Source organism: Thalassophryne amazonica, chromosome 1 (assembly GCF_902500255.1).
Source record: "Thalassophryne amazonica chromosome 1, fThaAma1.1, whole genome shotgun sequence".
Taxonomy (NCBI): domain Eukaryota; kingdom Metazoa; phylum Chordata; class Actinopteri; order Batrachoidiformes; family Batrachoididae; genus Thalassophryne; species Thalassophryne amazonica.
This window is the reverse complement of record NC_047103.1, coordinates 51,164,238-51,178,516: the sequence shown is the minus strand read 5'-3', so window position 1 is coordinate 51,178,516 and position 14,279 is coordinate 51,164,238. Positions and strand designations below refer to the sequence as shown.

The 14,279-nt window shown below is 47.4% G+C and overlaps 1 protein-coding gene across 1 annotated transcript in view; it reads left to right on the top strand.

Annotated features, from left to right (window-relative positions):
- Positions 1-14,279, top strand: part of cpa6 (carboxypeptidase A6) — an 84,673-nt gene that overhangs the window by 39,937 nt on the left and 30,457 nt on the right. The window lies entirely within an intron of this gene.

The following is a 14,279-nucleotide window of genomic DNA, read 5'->3' as shown; positions in this document are numbered from 1 at the left end:
TGTTGCCTCTCCTTTATCTCCTTTGCCATACTGTTTTAAGAGTGAATATACATTGTGAATCCTACGTTGATATTTTATGTGTCAGGCTACGAGTAACAAGCCGCACCTCAGTTGCTAGCAGATGACCTGCAACCTTATCAGGGATGCTTGTTTGCAATGCCGTGCTAATTGGTACTGTTCTTGGTAGATTTAGTTGGTCATTGTGAAAATGAACTGGCAGCATTTGTGTTCATACGTTAGTCAAAGAGATGACTAACAATGAGATGAGGAAGAAACAATTTAAAAAAAAAACTTTTGCGTGGAAGTCACAATGACACTTGAATGCTTCCAAGTTGACCTTCTTCTTTTGGGTGCTCATACTGGGGGAGGCAACATCACATAGTCCGATGACTTTTCCTGAGTGTTTGCCACCTTTCTTTACTTGTCTACTTTCTTCATATCTCTGATAAGATCAATTCTGTTTTGCCACCTTCTTTCTTCTAATACTTTCCTGTACGTCATCATTACACCACTAAGTTTCCTTGTCTGGACAGAGGTGTTTGGAGATGCTGATACCTTTGCAGGAGAATGAAGGTCCAAGTCAAGCTGTCATCATGCCATCCCTGCTGTACACATCTGAGACCTGGACCACCTACCATTGCCACCACCTGAAGACCCTTGAGTGATTCCACCAACGTTGCCTGAAGAATATCCTCCACATCAGGTGGGAAGACTACCGTACCAACATCAGCATCCTGGCTCAACCCAAGCTTCATAGCTTAGAGTGTCCCGTCATCAAGAACCAGGTTTGGAGGGTGAGTCACATCATTAGGATGGATAACGGTCAACTTCCCAAGCAGATGTACTTCCAGCTGAGCGGAGGAAAATGGTCCAGCGGAGGGCAGAAGAAATGCTACAAGGACCTCTTGAAGCATAACCTCAAGAGCTGCTCCATCGACTGGAAGACCTGAAAAGAACAAATGAGGGACCAAGCCAACTGGCAAGCAATGAGCCACACAGGACAGAAAGTCTTTGAAAAATGCGGACGAACAACACAGAGGAGAAGAGGAGAAAGAGGAAGGAGAGAGAGCAAGAGCCACACGGGTTGAAGCTTCCCACAGCAACCACTTGCAGTGTCTGTAAGAAACAGTGCACGTCAAGAGTGGGCCTGTTCAGTCATCTCCGTGTCCACCATCCCCTCCAGGATTCGACCAAGAGACCATCTTCTTTGCCACAGAGGGATTACCATGATGACGGTATATGCAGTGGGTAGGGTCCAGTGTACAGTGCACAGTAAAACAGCTGGAATAAAGGTATTGCACAGTATGTTGACATGAAATATCCATAATATATAAAGTTACTGAGAGCTGTGCAGATTGTCCATTCTTAACAGCAGCAGGAAGAAAGGACCTGCAATACCTCTCCTTCAGATACTTTGTGTCAATCACTGTTGCCAAAGGTCAAGGGGCTACCCATTTGGATTCTACAGGTAGCAAGTTACATTCAGTAGGTGATGATGGACCGGTTGTCTGCCTGGCTGGTTGCCATCAAGGACCCAAGGTGGTTCCGTGGTGTGGTGGATGCTGCAAAGCACAGCACTACCACATGCTTCCAGACCTTACTTGATTAACAGCATATTTGTCAGGAAGCACTGACTGTTTAAAACACTTGAATATATCCTTTTCATTTGACTGATAGATTGTATGTCACTTAGCATTGATTGTTTGTCCCATTGTACAGAAAAAAAGTTTTCTATTTCTGTGCATTTCACTCCATTAAATGACTCCTTTACCTTTTAAAATGATGCTATCTATTCCATGTGGACTTTGCCTTCACTGTGATCGATTTAGGTGCCATGTAATTCATGCAAATATTCATTCCACTGCATGAATGTATATTAACTGTGCAAACAATTTGTTAAAATTTGATTTGTTTTTCTCTCTGTGAAACTGCACAGAGCAAATGAAAAAATTTAAATGTTGTTTTTCACAAGCACTGATTTAATAACTAAGCACATGGATTTTTGTTTGATATATTCCAGAGATCCACATGACTTTCTTTTGAATGAATCAGACATGGGCCCATATTCCTTTAGGCATTTATAGAATAAATCCGAATTTTCATCTCAGTCGGTCACATCAAACTCTATTTGTAATTTGTACAAAAATGAACACTATGAATGTCAGCTGTAATTTTGCCATGATGTTGATTAATTCACCTCATTTAACAATAAAACATTTCCTTTCTTATATACAGTGAGGAAAATAAGTATTTGAACACCCTGTGATTTTGCAAGTTCTCCCACTTAGAAATCTTGGAGGGGTCTGAAATTTTCATCTTAGATGCATGTCCACTGTGAGAGACATAATCTAAAAAAAAAAAATCCGGAAATCACAATGTATGATTTTTTAATAATTTATTTGTATTTTACTGCTGCAAATAAGTATTTGAACACAAACCGACCAGCAAGAATTCTGGCTCACACAGACCTGTTAATTTTTCTTTAAGAAGCCCTCTTATTCTGCACTCTTTACCTGTATTAATTGCACCTATTTGAACTTGTTACCCGTATAAAAGACACCTGTTCACACACTTAATCAATCACACTCCAACCTGTCCACCATAGCCAAGACCAAAGAGCTGTCTAAGGACACCAGGGACAAAACTGTAGACCTGCACAAGACTGGGATGGACTACAGGACAACAGGCAAGCAGCTTGGTAGAAGACAAAACTGTTATGATTATTTATTAGAAAGTGGAAGAAACACAAGATGACTGTCAGTCTCCCTCAGTCTGGGATTACATGCAAGATCTCACTTTGTGGGGTAAGGATGATTCCGAGAAAGCTCAGAACTACACAGGAGGACCTGGTCAATGACCTGAAGAGAGCTGGGACCACAGTCACAAAGATTACATTAGTAACACATGATGCTGTCATGTTTTAAAATCCTGCAGGGCAGCAAGGTCCCCCTGCTCAAGCCAGCATATGTCCAGGCCAATCTGAAGTTCACCAATGACCATCTGAATGATCCAGAGGAGGCATGGGAGAAGGTCATGTGGTCAGATGAGACCAGAATAGAGCTTTTTGGAATCAACTCCACTTACCATGTTTAGAGGATGAGAACAACCCCAAGAAAACCATCCCAACCGTGAAGCATGGGGGTGGAAACATCATACTCTGGAGGTGCTCTTCTGCAAAGGGGACAGGACGACTGCACCGTATTGAAGGGAGGATGGATGGGGTCATGTATTGCGAGATTTTGACAAACAACCTCCTTCCCTCAGTAAGAGCATTGAAGATGGGTCATGGCTGGGTCTTCCAGCATGACAATGACCCCAAACACACAGCCAGGGCAACTAAGGAGGGGCTCCGTAAGAAGCATTTCAAGGTCCTGGAGTGGCCTGGCCAGTTTCCAGACCTGAACTCAATAGAAAATCTTTGGAGGGAGCTGAAACTCCAAACCTGAAAGATTTTGAGAAGATCTGTATGGAGGAGTGGACCAAAATCCCTGCTGCAGTGTGTGCAAACCTGGTGAAAAACTACAGGAAACGTTTGACCTCTGTAATTGCAAACAAAAGCTACTGAACCAAATATTAACATTGATTTTCACAGGTGTTCAAATACTTATTTGCAGCAGTAAAATACAAATAAATTATTAAAAAATCATACATTGTGATTTCCGGAATTTTTTTTTTTTAGATTATGTCTCTCACAGTGGACATGCATCTAAGATGAAAATTTCAGACCCCTCCAAGTTTTCTAAGTGGGAGAACATGCAAAATCGCAGGGTGTTCAAATACTTATTTTCCTCACTGTATAACCTGAAACATATTCAGTTTTTTAGCTGCCGTGTTCACACAATTGAAAAATCACATAAACAAGGACATGAAAGATTTATTAACTCGGCAAATAATCTTTTGTGTCGCCTCATAAACAGCATTTTTACATAGATGTCACTCACTTTTCATTAAACAAAGTGCTGCACAAAATAAAATACTATAAAAAAGAACAACAAATGGCAGCATATAATTCACACTGACTGAACAAAGCTGTAACTCTAAAGTTTATATAATTGTTTGTGAGGAGTTGTGTTTTCTGATCAGGGATCTCTAAGTGGCTTATAGGCATGCTGTAAGCTTTTGGCTTTTTTTTTCTAACAAAAGTGCAGCACTGAAACATTTGGGGTGCTTAACCATATGGGAACACCATAAAAGTGCAGCAGTAGAGAGGGGTTTATACTGGAGGGCACCAAACATCCCAGCTGCAGATTTTCAGCTCATCTGGCTCTAAAGAGAGTAAAATTATTCTGGCATGCATTCTGTAACCCATTAAAACAGACGACACATTAACAAGCATGTGTGCTAGTCTGTACATCACAAACTCCAGTGCTGCAAGCTGAGAGCCAGTTGAGGGCGCTCACATTTCTGCAAAATGAAAAAAAAAAAAAAAAATAGATGTCACTTTTAGATTTGTATCTTCCATGATTGTTCCTATTTCTCACTCTGTCTTGTAGTTCTCGAGTGTCACTGTACAGCATCTGGTTGGACATCTGGTTTGCTGACAGTGTAGTTCTTTCTGTTATAGCTAACAGCTGTGACTATCTTGGCCAGAGAACAGGCACTGAACGTTCACATCAGGGACTGAAATTGATTCTATATAAAACTGCGTTAATTCATATTTCAAAAGGGTGGTATGAGCTAATGGTCCCTCAATGCCTGAAGTAATGGGCCATTTTGTCCAAATGATGCACCCTTCACATACATCAATAGGCCTGTGTGAAACAGAATAAAATAAAATAAACAATTTAAGATTTGTATTTTTTATGTTTTTTATTATTATTATTTGGTTTGTTTAAGCTTCACGTGCACTCATCACTCACTCATCTTCAACCGCTTTTCTGGGTTCGGGTCACGGGGGCAACAGCTCCAGCAGGGGACCCCAGACTTCCCTTTCCCATGCCACATTGACTACCTCTGACTGGGGGATCCCGAGGCGTTCCCAGGCCAGTGTGGAGATATAATCTCTCCACCTAGTCCTGGGTCTTCCCCGGGATCTCCTCCCAGATGGATGTGCCTGGAACACCTCCCTTGGGAGGTGCCCAGGAGGCATCCTTACCAGATGCCCGAACCACCTCAGCTGGCTCCTTTCAACGTGAAGGAGCCGCGACTCTACTCCGAGCGCCCCGAGCTTCAGGTGCATGAGTGTTAAATGTGGTGCTGTTCTGGTCTGGTGAAAGACGATGCCTATAAATCATCTCATTGTCAGACGTTGTTATATCTGTGCACTATAAATCACTTGTAAAATTTTGATTTGTAAACTAGAAAAGAAATAATTCATGGAATTCCTTTGATGAGGATAATTAATGTAATGTGTGCATGTGGCATGTTGGATGTACCTGGTGTGTTTTTAGCGTAGTTGCATAACATCATAACACAACATAAACATGAAGTAAAGCTCTAAATATAAACAAATAACATATGTAAAACTAGAGTACCAAGGGCCCTGTGGGTTGCCAGCTCAATTAAAACCCAAGGCAAAATGGCCATTTTCAGCATAATAATGGCCACCATTTCCAAAGGAACGAATCTATACAAATAAGTTTGGGATGGGAACAATGTCAGTAACCAATATTGTGCTATTCTTAAATTAAAAGAAAAGTTATTGGACAGTTTTTGAGAAAATTGGGTCCAAATACCCAAATTGGCGGTGTCAGCATAAAAAATGGCCACCATTTCCAAACGTACTAATCTGTGATTATAGTTTTTTGACATGAAATATGTCAACAACCCATATTATGCTCTTGACAAAGTAGAAAAAAATTTATTAGACAGTATTTGAGAAAAATGCCTTTAATTGCTTAAAATGGCTGTTGTTGGCATAAACATGTTCGCCATTTCCAAATGAACGAATCTACAAATATGATCAGACAGTTTTTGAGATATCGCAATAAACGGATGACAATGATACTGACAACTACGATGGACGCCGCACCATGACATAGGGTTAGCGACCTATCGGCCAGTAACCCACAAATTCAAGTAAATTCATCTGCATTTTCCCAGTGCACCCAGCTGTAAACGGAAACCCGTGTGGTGTTCTGTCCAAGGGGAGTCATATACTCTTCGTCCATGCAACAAAATCGAGGGATAAGCATCAGTACCAATGGGGCACAGGGCCTACATTAAAATTTTATAAACAGTGAAACTTCTAAGTGCTCTACTCACATTTAACAATTGCATTACGAGAGAAATCTTGTTTTCAACACACCTCTTCAAAGACAATGCATAGATATCAAAAGGATGATTGCAGTGGAATGTTAAATTAGTTCCATTTGTGTTCTCAAATTATTAGTTTTATAGTGTAGTGATTAGAATTAATTTCTGTTGCCATGACGAAAATTTTGCACTTTTCGTGACAAGATGACGAACCAATAGATTAATGTATGTTTTGTGCTGCTGAATCACAACCATCCATGAGACTGGGTTGTATTTTTATGAGGAAAAAACAGCAGCAGTGGTTGCCAGAATAATTCTGTAAAGAATACAGTAAAATATGTAAATATCTTTAGAGAAAATACTCTACATTTTTACAGCATAAAACCACTGTGATTTTTAAAAAAAATTATAAAATGAGAATGAGGTATGGGCACCCTCAAACCAGGGACATTCTGTTTGGGAAGAAAGCACACTAACTGCTTCCAGCACCATTCTGTCACGTTTGTTGAAATCTTTGGACGAATACTCAAAAAAAAAAAAAAAAAATGTTAATATGGCAATATGATATAGAAGTCATTGTATTTCAGAGTAGTTCCTATTGTACGACAGCACAGTGGCACAAACAATCACTGTGCTTCTCTTGTTCAAGGCTGCCTGAGTCACATTCAACTTATACAGCTGGGGTTGTGTCAGGAAAAACAGATCAACATGTGGATCCCATGGCAAACCTCCTCTAGTAGGGAGAGGTGTTATTTCAGAAAAATTGGAAATCTATAAGTGTTTGCATGGAATACGGAAATATACACGGAATAAACCATAGCAGGATAAATTTTGGGTCATTTGGTTCCAAAAAATCCACATGGACGGAGCCAGTGAAGATATCGGGTTCAAAAATCGCCAAAAATATAGACGAAAATGTCATATCATGAGAACTGCTGCACTTAGGGACATGAAATCTGGCTCCAAATATTGCTTGACACTGTTTATATTCAACTTCTATAGTAACAATAAGCCTGTCTGGTGTTTTTTAAGAGTAACTGACAAAAAACCTAATTTCAGTACGTATGTATGTTGCGATCAATTGTAACAAACAAAATCTATGTAGTTTTTATTTCAGGAACATCAGTTGTGCATAATCATCACATGTAAAGAATGACATGGCCACAATGAACTAATTATAAGCAACATGTTGTGTGGGCCGCTGAAGAGGAGGTACTGCTGGCCCACCACCACCAGAGGGCACCCTGCCTGGAGTGCGGGCTCCAGGCACCAGAGGGCGCTGCCATCTCACAGGAGCAGCCGGGGTGACAGCTGTCACCTACGACAGCTGTTACCAATCATCTGATCCGCAGCGGTATATCTGCAAGACGTCATCTCCACTTCTCTGCCGAGATATCGCTCTACCAAGGAGGTAACGTATCCAGCCAAACAGATTATCTTTTGACCATAAAATACTTTTTTGCCTTCATACAGAAAGAGAAAAGAACAGCAGGAGACTGTATTTTGGATAAGTACTCACATTCCTGAACTACAGTGTTTTCCTGACGAGAGGTGGAGGTGGTTTTTCCACCATACGTGTTGCTGGGTGCAGGCGCACCTACATCTGACTGTTTCTGTTCCTCGCCAGCAGTACCGGATCCGTCAAGCGGAGGCAGTGGCCACCTGGGAGTTCGGGACTTGGCGGCTCCAGTATTCCCGGGGTTCGGTGGCGGAGGAAATCGTATGGTTCCGGTTCTGCTTTGGACAGACGTCTCCTATCTTCGAGCCTGCCCACATGACACCTTTGTGATTCCGCTTTATTGTCTGTTATTGAAATCGGTTGTGTTTGTTGTGCTTATTTCACAACAGTAAAAGTGTTATTTGACTTCCTCCATTGTCCGTTCATTTGCGCCCCCTGTTGTGGGTCCGTGTTCCTACACTTTCCCAACAGGATATCTCGGCCAACGTCATGGATCCCGAGGGCCGTCAACCGGCTGTTGAACGGCCAATGGAAGAACAGGGCGCACAGGCGTCCGCAGGAGGAATGATCGGTGAGTTGCAGCGAATCCTCACCGCTTTCACGGCTCGGTTGGATCTAATGACTGAGCAGAACGTCCTCCTTAACCGCAGGGTGGAGGCTCTCGCCGCGCAGGTGGAAGCGCGCCCTCAGGGCGCTGCTGCGGCTCTCCCTCCTGTCGACCCTGTGCGTAACAGTGACGTTCCACAGGTCGTTCAACGACCCCTCCCACCTTCCCCGGAAGCATACATAAGCCCTCCAGAGCCGTACGGAGGTTGTGTGGAGACGTGCGCGGACTTCCTTATGCAGTGTTCGCTCGTCTTCGCACAACGTCCTGTCATGTACGCGACTGATGCCAGCAAGATAGCTTATGTGATAAATCTGCTTCGCGGTGAGGCACGCGCTTGGGCTACAGCGCTCTGGGAGCAGAATTCACGGCTTCTTCAGACATATGATGGGTTTGTGAGGGAGTTCAGAACAGTGTTCGATCACCCAAATAGAGGAGAGACCGCTTCAGCCGTGCTGCTGTCAATGAGACAGGGGCGCCGGAGCGCAGCTGCTTATGCAGTCGACTTCCGCATCGCGGCTGCGAGGTCCGGCTGGAATAGCACTGCCCTCCGCGCCGCCTTCGTAAACGGACTGTCGTTGGTCCTAAAGGAGCACCTGGTGGCTAAGGACGAACCGCGGGATTTAGATGGGCTTATTGATCTTCTTATACGATTAGACAATCGGTTAGAAGAACGCCGTCGGGAATGAGACGAAGGGCGTGGCCGGGCACGCGCCGTCCCTCTCCCTTCCAGCTCCGACCGAGCTCCGCCCTCCCCACGCTCCACGGCCCCTACGCTCCATGTGGTAACAGCTCCCCCTGCTGATGAAGCTATGGACACGAGCATGGCCACATTTAGACCCCCGGATAGACAGAGGAGGCTGGTCCGCGGAGCGTGCTTTGTTTGTGGCTCGATAGAGCATCAGGTGATGGACTGCCCCGAGCGGTTAAACACCAACGCCCGCCCCTAGAAACTGGGCTAGGGGTGGGCTGAGACATTCACGTGGAACACACCCATATTGCCACACGACTCCCAGTTACAATCCTTTATGAGGATTTAACCCTTCAGGCCCCAGCACTGGTGGACACGGGCTCTGAGGGGAATTTGCTAGACAGCAAATGGGCCAGGGAGGCAGGGCTCCCTCTGGTGGCACTTACTTCACCTGTGCAAGTACGGGCACTAGATGGCTCCCTACTCCCTTTAATCACACATAAGACACCTCCAGTAACTCTGGTGGTGTCAGGGAACCACCGGGAGGATATCGAGTTTTTTGTGACTCCTGCCACCTCCCGCGTGATTCTCGGGTTCCCCTGGATGTTAAAACACAATCCCCGGATCGATTGGCCGTCCGGGGTAGTGGTTCAGTGGAGCGAGACCTGCCATTGGGTATGCTTAGGTTCCTCGGTTCCTCCCGGTTCCCAGGCTAAGGAGGAGGTCAGAGTCCCGCCCAATCTCGGGACAGTGCCGGTGGAGTACCATGACCTTGTGGACGTGTTCAGCAAGGATCTGGCGCTCACCCTTCCCCCGCACCGCCCGTACGATTGTGCCATTGATTTGGTTCCAGGCGTTGAGTTTCCGTCCAGCAGGCTGTACAACCTCTCACGACCTGAGCGCGAATCAATGGAGACCTACATCCGGGACTCTTTAGCTGCCGGGTTGATCCGGAATTCCACTTCCCCGATGGGTGCAGGTTTCTTTTTTGTGGGAAAAAAGGATGGCGGACTACGTCCATGCATTGATTACAGGGGGCTGAACGAAATCACGGTTCGTAACCGATACCCATTGCCCTTGTGGGATTCAGTGTTCACGCCCCTGCATGGAGCCCAAATGTTCACTAAGCTAGATCTTAGGAATGCGTATCACCTGGTTCGGATCCGGAAGGGAGACGAGTGGAAGACAGCATTTAACACCCCCTTAGGTCACTTTGAGTACCTGGTCATGCCGTTCGGTCTTACAAACGCCCCCGCGACGTTCCAAGCATTGGTTAATGATGTCTTGCGGGATTTCCTGCACCGATTCGTCTTCGTATATCTGGACGACATACTCATCTTTTCTCCGGATCCTGAGACCCATGTCCGGCATGTACGTCAGGTCCTGCAGCGGTTGTTGGAGAACCGGCTGTTTGTGAAGGGCGAGAAGTGCGAGTTCCACCGCACTTCTTTGTCCTTCCTGGGGTTTATCATCTCCCCTAACTCCGTCGCTTCTGATCCGGCCAAGGTCGCGGCGGTGAGAGACTGGCCCCAACCCACCAGCCGTAGGAAGCTGCAACAGTTCCTCGGCTTTGCTAATTTCTACAGGAGGTTCATTAAGGGCTACAGTCAGGTAGTTAGCCCCCTGACAGCCCTGACCTCACCAAAAGTCCCCTTCACCTGGTCGGATCGTTGCGATGCCGCGTTCAAGGAGTTGAAACGGCACTTCTTGTCTGCACCCGTTCTGGTGCAGCCCGATCCTAGTCGCCAGTTAGTGGTTGAAGTGGACGCCTCGGACTCAGGGACAGGAGCTGTGCTTTCCCAGAGCGGGAAGACCGATAAGGTCCTTCACCCGTGTGCCTATTTTTCCCGCAGGTTGACCCCGGCCGAACGGAACTATGACATCGGCAATCGAGAACTCCTTGCGGTGAAAGAGGCTCTTGAAGAGTGGAGACATCTGTTGGAGGGAACGTCCGTGCCATTCACAGTTTTCACTGACCACCGGAACCTGGAGTATATCAGGACCGCCAAGCGGCTGAACCCCAGGCAAGCCCGCTGGTCACTGTTCTTCGGCCATTTTGACTTCCGGATCACCTACTGTCCCGGGACCAAAAACCAGAGATCGGATGCCTTGTCCCGGGTACATGAAGATGAAGTCAAAGCGGAGTTGTCGGATCCACCTGAACCCATCATCCCGGAGTCCACTATCGTGGCCACCCTCACCTGGGACGTAGAGAGAACCGTCCGGGAGGCCCTGGCATGAAGCCCGGACCCCGGAACTGGGCCGAAGAACAGACTCTACGTCCCACCAGAGGCTAGGGCTGCAGTCCTGGACTTCTGTCACGGCTCCAAGCTCTCCTGTCATCCAGGGGTGCGAAGAACCGTGGCAGTTGTCCGGCAGCGCTTCTGGTGGGCGTCCCTAGAGGCCGATTTCCGGGATTATATCCAGGCCTGCACCACCTGCGCCAGGGGCAAGGCTGATCATCGCAGGGCTTCGGGACTGCTCCAGCCGCTGCCCGTGCCTCATCGCCCCTGGTCCCACATCGGCCTGGATTTTGTCACGGGCCTCCCGCCGTCCCAGGGCAACACCACCATCCTCACGATAGTGGACCGATTCTCCAAGGCGGCCCACTTCGTGGCCCTCCCGAAGCTCCCGTCGGCCCAGGAGACAGCGGACCTCCTGGTCCACCACGTCGTCCGGCTGCATGGGATTCCCACAGACATTGTCTCCGATCGCGGTCCCCAGTTCTCCTCGCAAGTCTGGAGGAGCTTCTGCCGGGAACTGGGGGCCACGGTGAGTCTCTCATCCGGGTATCATCCCCAGACCAACGGGCAAGCAGAACGGGCCAATCAGGAGGTGGAACAGGCCCTGCGTTGCGTGACGGCCGCGCACCCGGCGGCCGTCGGGTGTGGCGTGCCGCCCGTTCTGCTTTGCTGAGGGCCCGGATGAGGACGAAGGCCCATGCAGACCGTCGGCGGACCCCGGCCCCTACGTATCGGCCAGGGCAGGAAGTGTGGTTGTCAACTAAGGACATTCCCCTCCAAGTGGTCTCCCCTAAATTGCAGGAACGGTATATCGGTCCGTTTAAGATCCTCAAGGTCATCAGTCCAGCCGCAGTGAGGCTTCAGCTTCCGGCCTCACTGCAGATCCATCCCGTTTTCCATGTGTCCCGGATTAAGCCTCATCACACCTCACCCCTCTGTACTCCGGGTCCGGCACCACCTCCTGCCCGGATCATCGATGGCGAGCCGGCTTTTGGATGTCCGAAGAATGGGCCAGGGCTTCCAGTATTTGGTGGACTGGGAGGGGTACGGCCCTGAAGAACGCTCCTGGGTGAAGAGGAGTTTCATCCTGGACCCGGCCCTCCTGGCCGATTTCTACCGCCGCCACCCGGACAAGCCTGGTCGGGCGCCAGGAGGCGCCCGTTGAGGGGGGGGTCCTGTTGTGTGGGCCGCTGAAGAGGAGGTACTGCTGGCCCACCACCACCAGAGGGCACCCTGCCTGGAGTGCGGGCTCCAGGCACCAGAGGGCGCTGCCATCTCACAGGAGCAGCCGGGGTGACAGCTGTCACCTACGACAGCTGTTACCAATCATCTGATCCGCAGCGGTATATCTGCAAGACGTCATCTCCACTTCTCTGCCGAGATATCGCTCTACCAAGGAGGTAACGTATCCAGCCAAACAGATTATCTTTTGACCATAAAATACTTTTTTGCCTTCATACAGAAAGAGAAAAGAACAGCAGGAGACTGTATTTTGGATAAGTACTCACATTCCTGAACTACAGTGTTTTCCTGACGAGAGGTGGAGGTGGTTTTTCCACCATACGTGTTGCTGGGTGCAGGCGCACCTACATCTGACTGTTTCTGTTCCTCGCCAGCAAGCGGAGGCAGTGGCCACCTGGGAGTTCGGGACTTGGCGGCTCCAGTATTCCTGGGGTTCGGTGGCGGAGGAAATCGTGTGGTTCCGGTTCTGCTTTGGACAGACGTCTCCTATTTTCGAGCCTGCCCACATGACACCTTTGTGATTCCGCTTTATTGTCTGTTATTGAAATCGGTTGTGTTTGTTGTGCTTATTTCACAACAGTAAAAGTGTTATTTGACTTCCTCCATTGTCCGTTCATTTGCGCCCCCTGTTGTGGGTCCGTGTTCCTACACTTTCCCAACACAACAGAGTGGTTTTCTACATCAACAGCACATACGAGGGCTGTCCATAAAGTATAGGTCCTTTTTATTTTTTTCAAAAACTATATGGATTTCATTCATATGTTTTTACGTCAGACATGCTTGAACCCTCATGCGCATGCGTGAGTTTTTCCACGCCTGTCGGTGACGTCATTCGCCTGTGAGCACTCCTTATGGGAGGAGTCGTCCAGCCCCTCGTCGGAATTCCTTTGTCTGAGAAGTTGCTGAGAGACCGGCGCTTTGTTTGATCAAAATTTTTTCTAAACCTGTGAGACACATCGAAGTGGACACGGTTCAAAAAATTAAGCTGGTTTTCGGTGAAAATTGTAACGGCTGCTGAGAGATTCTGAGGTGATACTGTCGCTTTAAGGACTTCCCACGGAGCGAGACGTGGTGCAGCGCTCCCAGGCACCATCGTCAGCCTGTTTCAAGCTGAAAACCTCCACATTTCAGGCTCTATTGATCCAGGACGTCGTGAGAGAACAGAGAAGTTTCAGAAGAAGTCGGTTTTCAGCATTTTATCCGGATATTCCATTAAAGGAGATTTTTTTAATGAAAGACGTGCGGGCGAATTGCAGCGTCGGCTCGCAGCCGCCGCGACGGTCCGCCACAGGAAAAACACCTCCGTTGGAAGCCTTAAGGACAAGTTGGAACATGTCCAGCTGTTAAACAATTTCTCATATACTCACTCCACTGAAAGCCATCAAAAGCCGCCTGGATTTTACAAATGGTCATCAACACGGAGGTGTTTTTCCTGTGCCACCGCACCGCGCCGGCTGCGTCCCGACGCGCGGACCCGTCCGCACATCTTTCATTAAAAAAATCGCCTTTAACAGTGGAATATCTGGATAAAATGGTGAAACCGACTTCTTCTGAAACTTCTCTGTTCTCTCACGACGTCCTGGATCAATAGAGCCTGAAATGTGGAGGTTTTCAGCTTGAAACAGGCTGACGACGGCGCCTGAGAGCGCTGCGCGACGTCTCGCACCGTGGGAAGTCCTTAAAGCGACAGTATCACCTCAAAATCTCTCATCAGCCGTTAAAATTTTCACCGAAAACCAGCTTAATTTTTCGAACCGTGTCCACTTTGATGTGTCTCACAGGTTTAGAAAAAATTTTGATCAAACAAAGCGCCAGTCTCTCAGCAACTTCTCAGACAAAGGAATT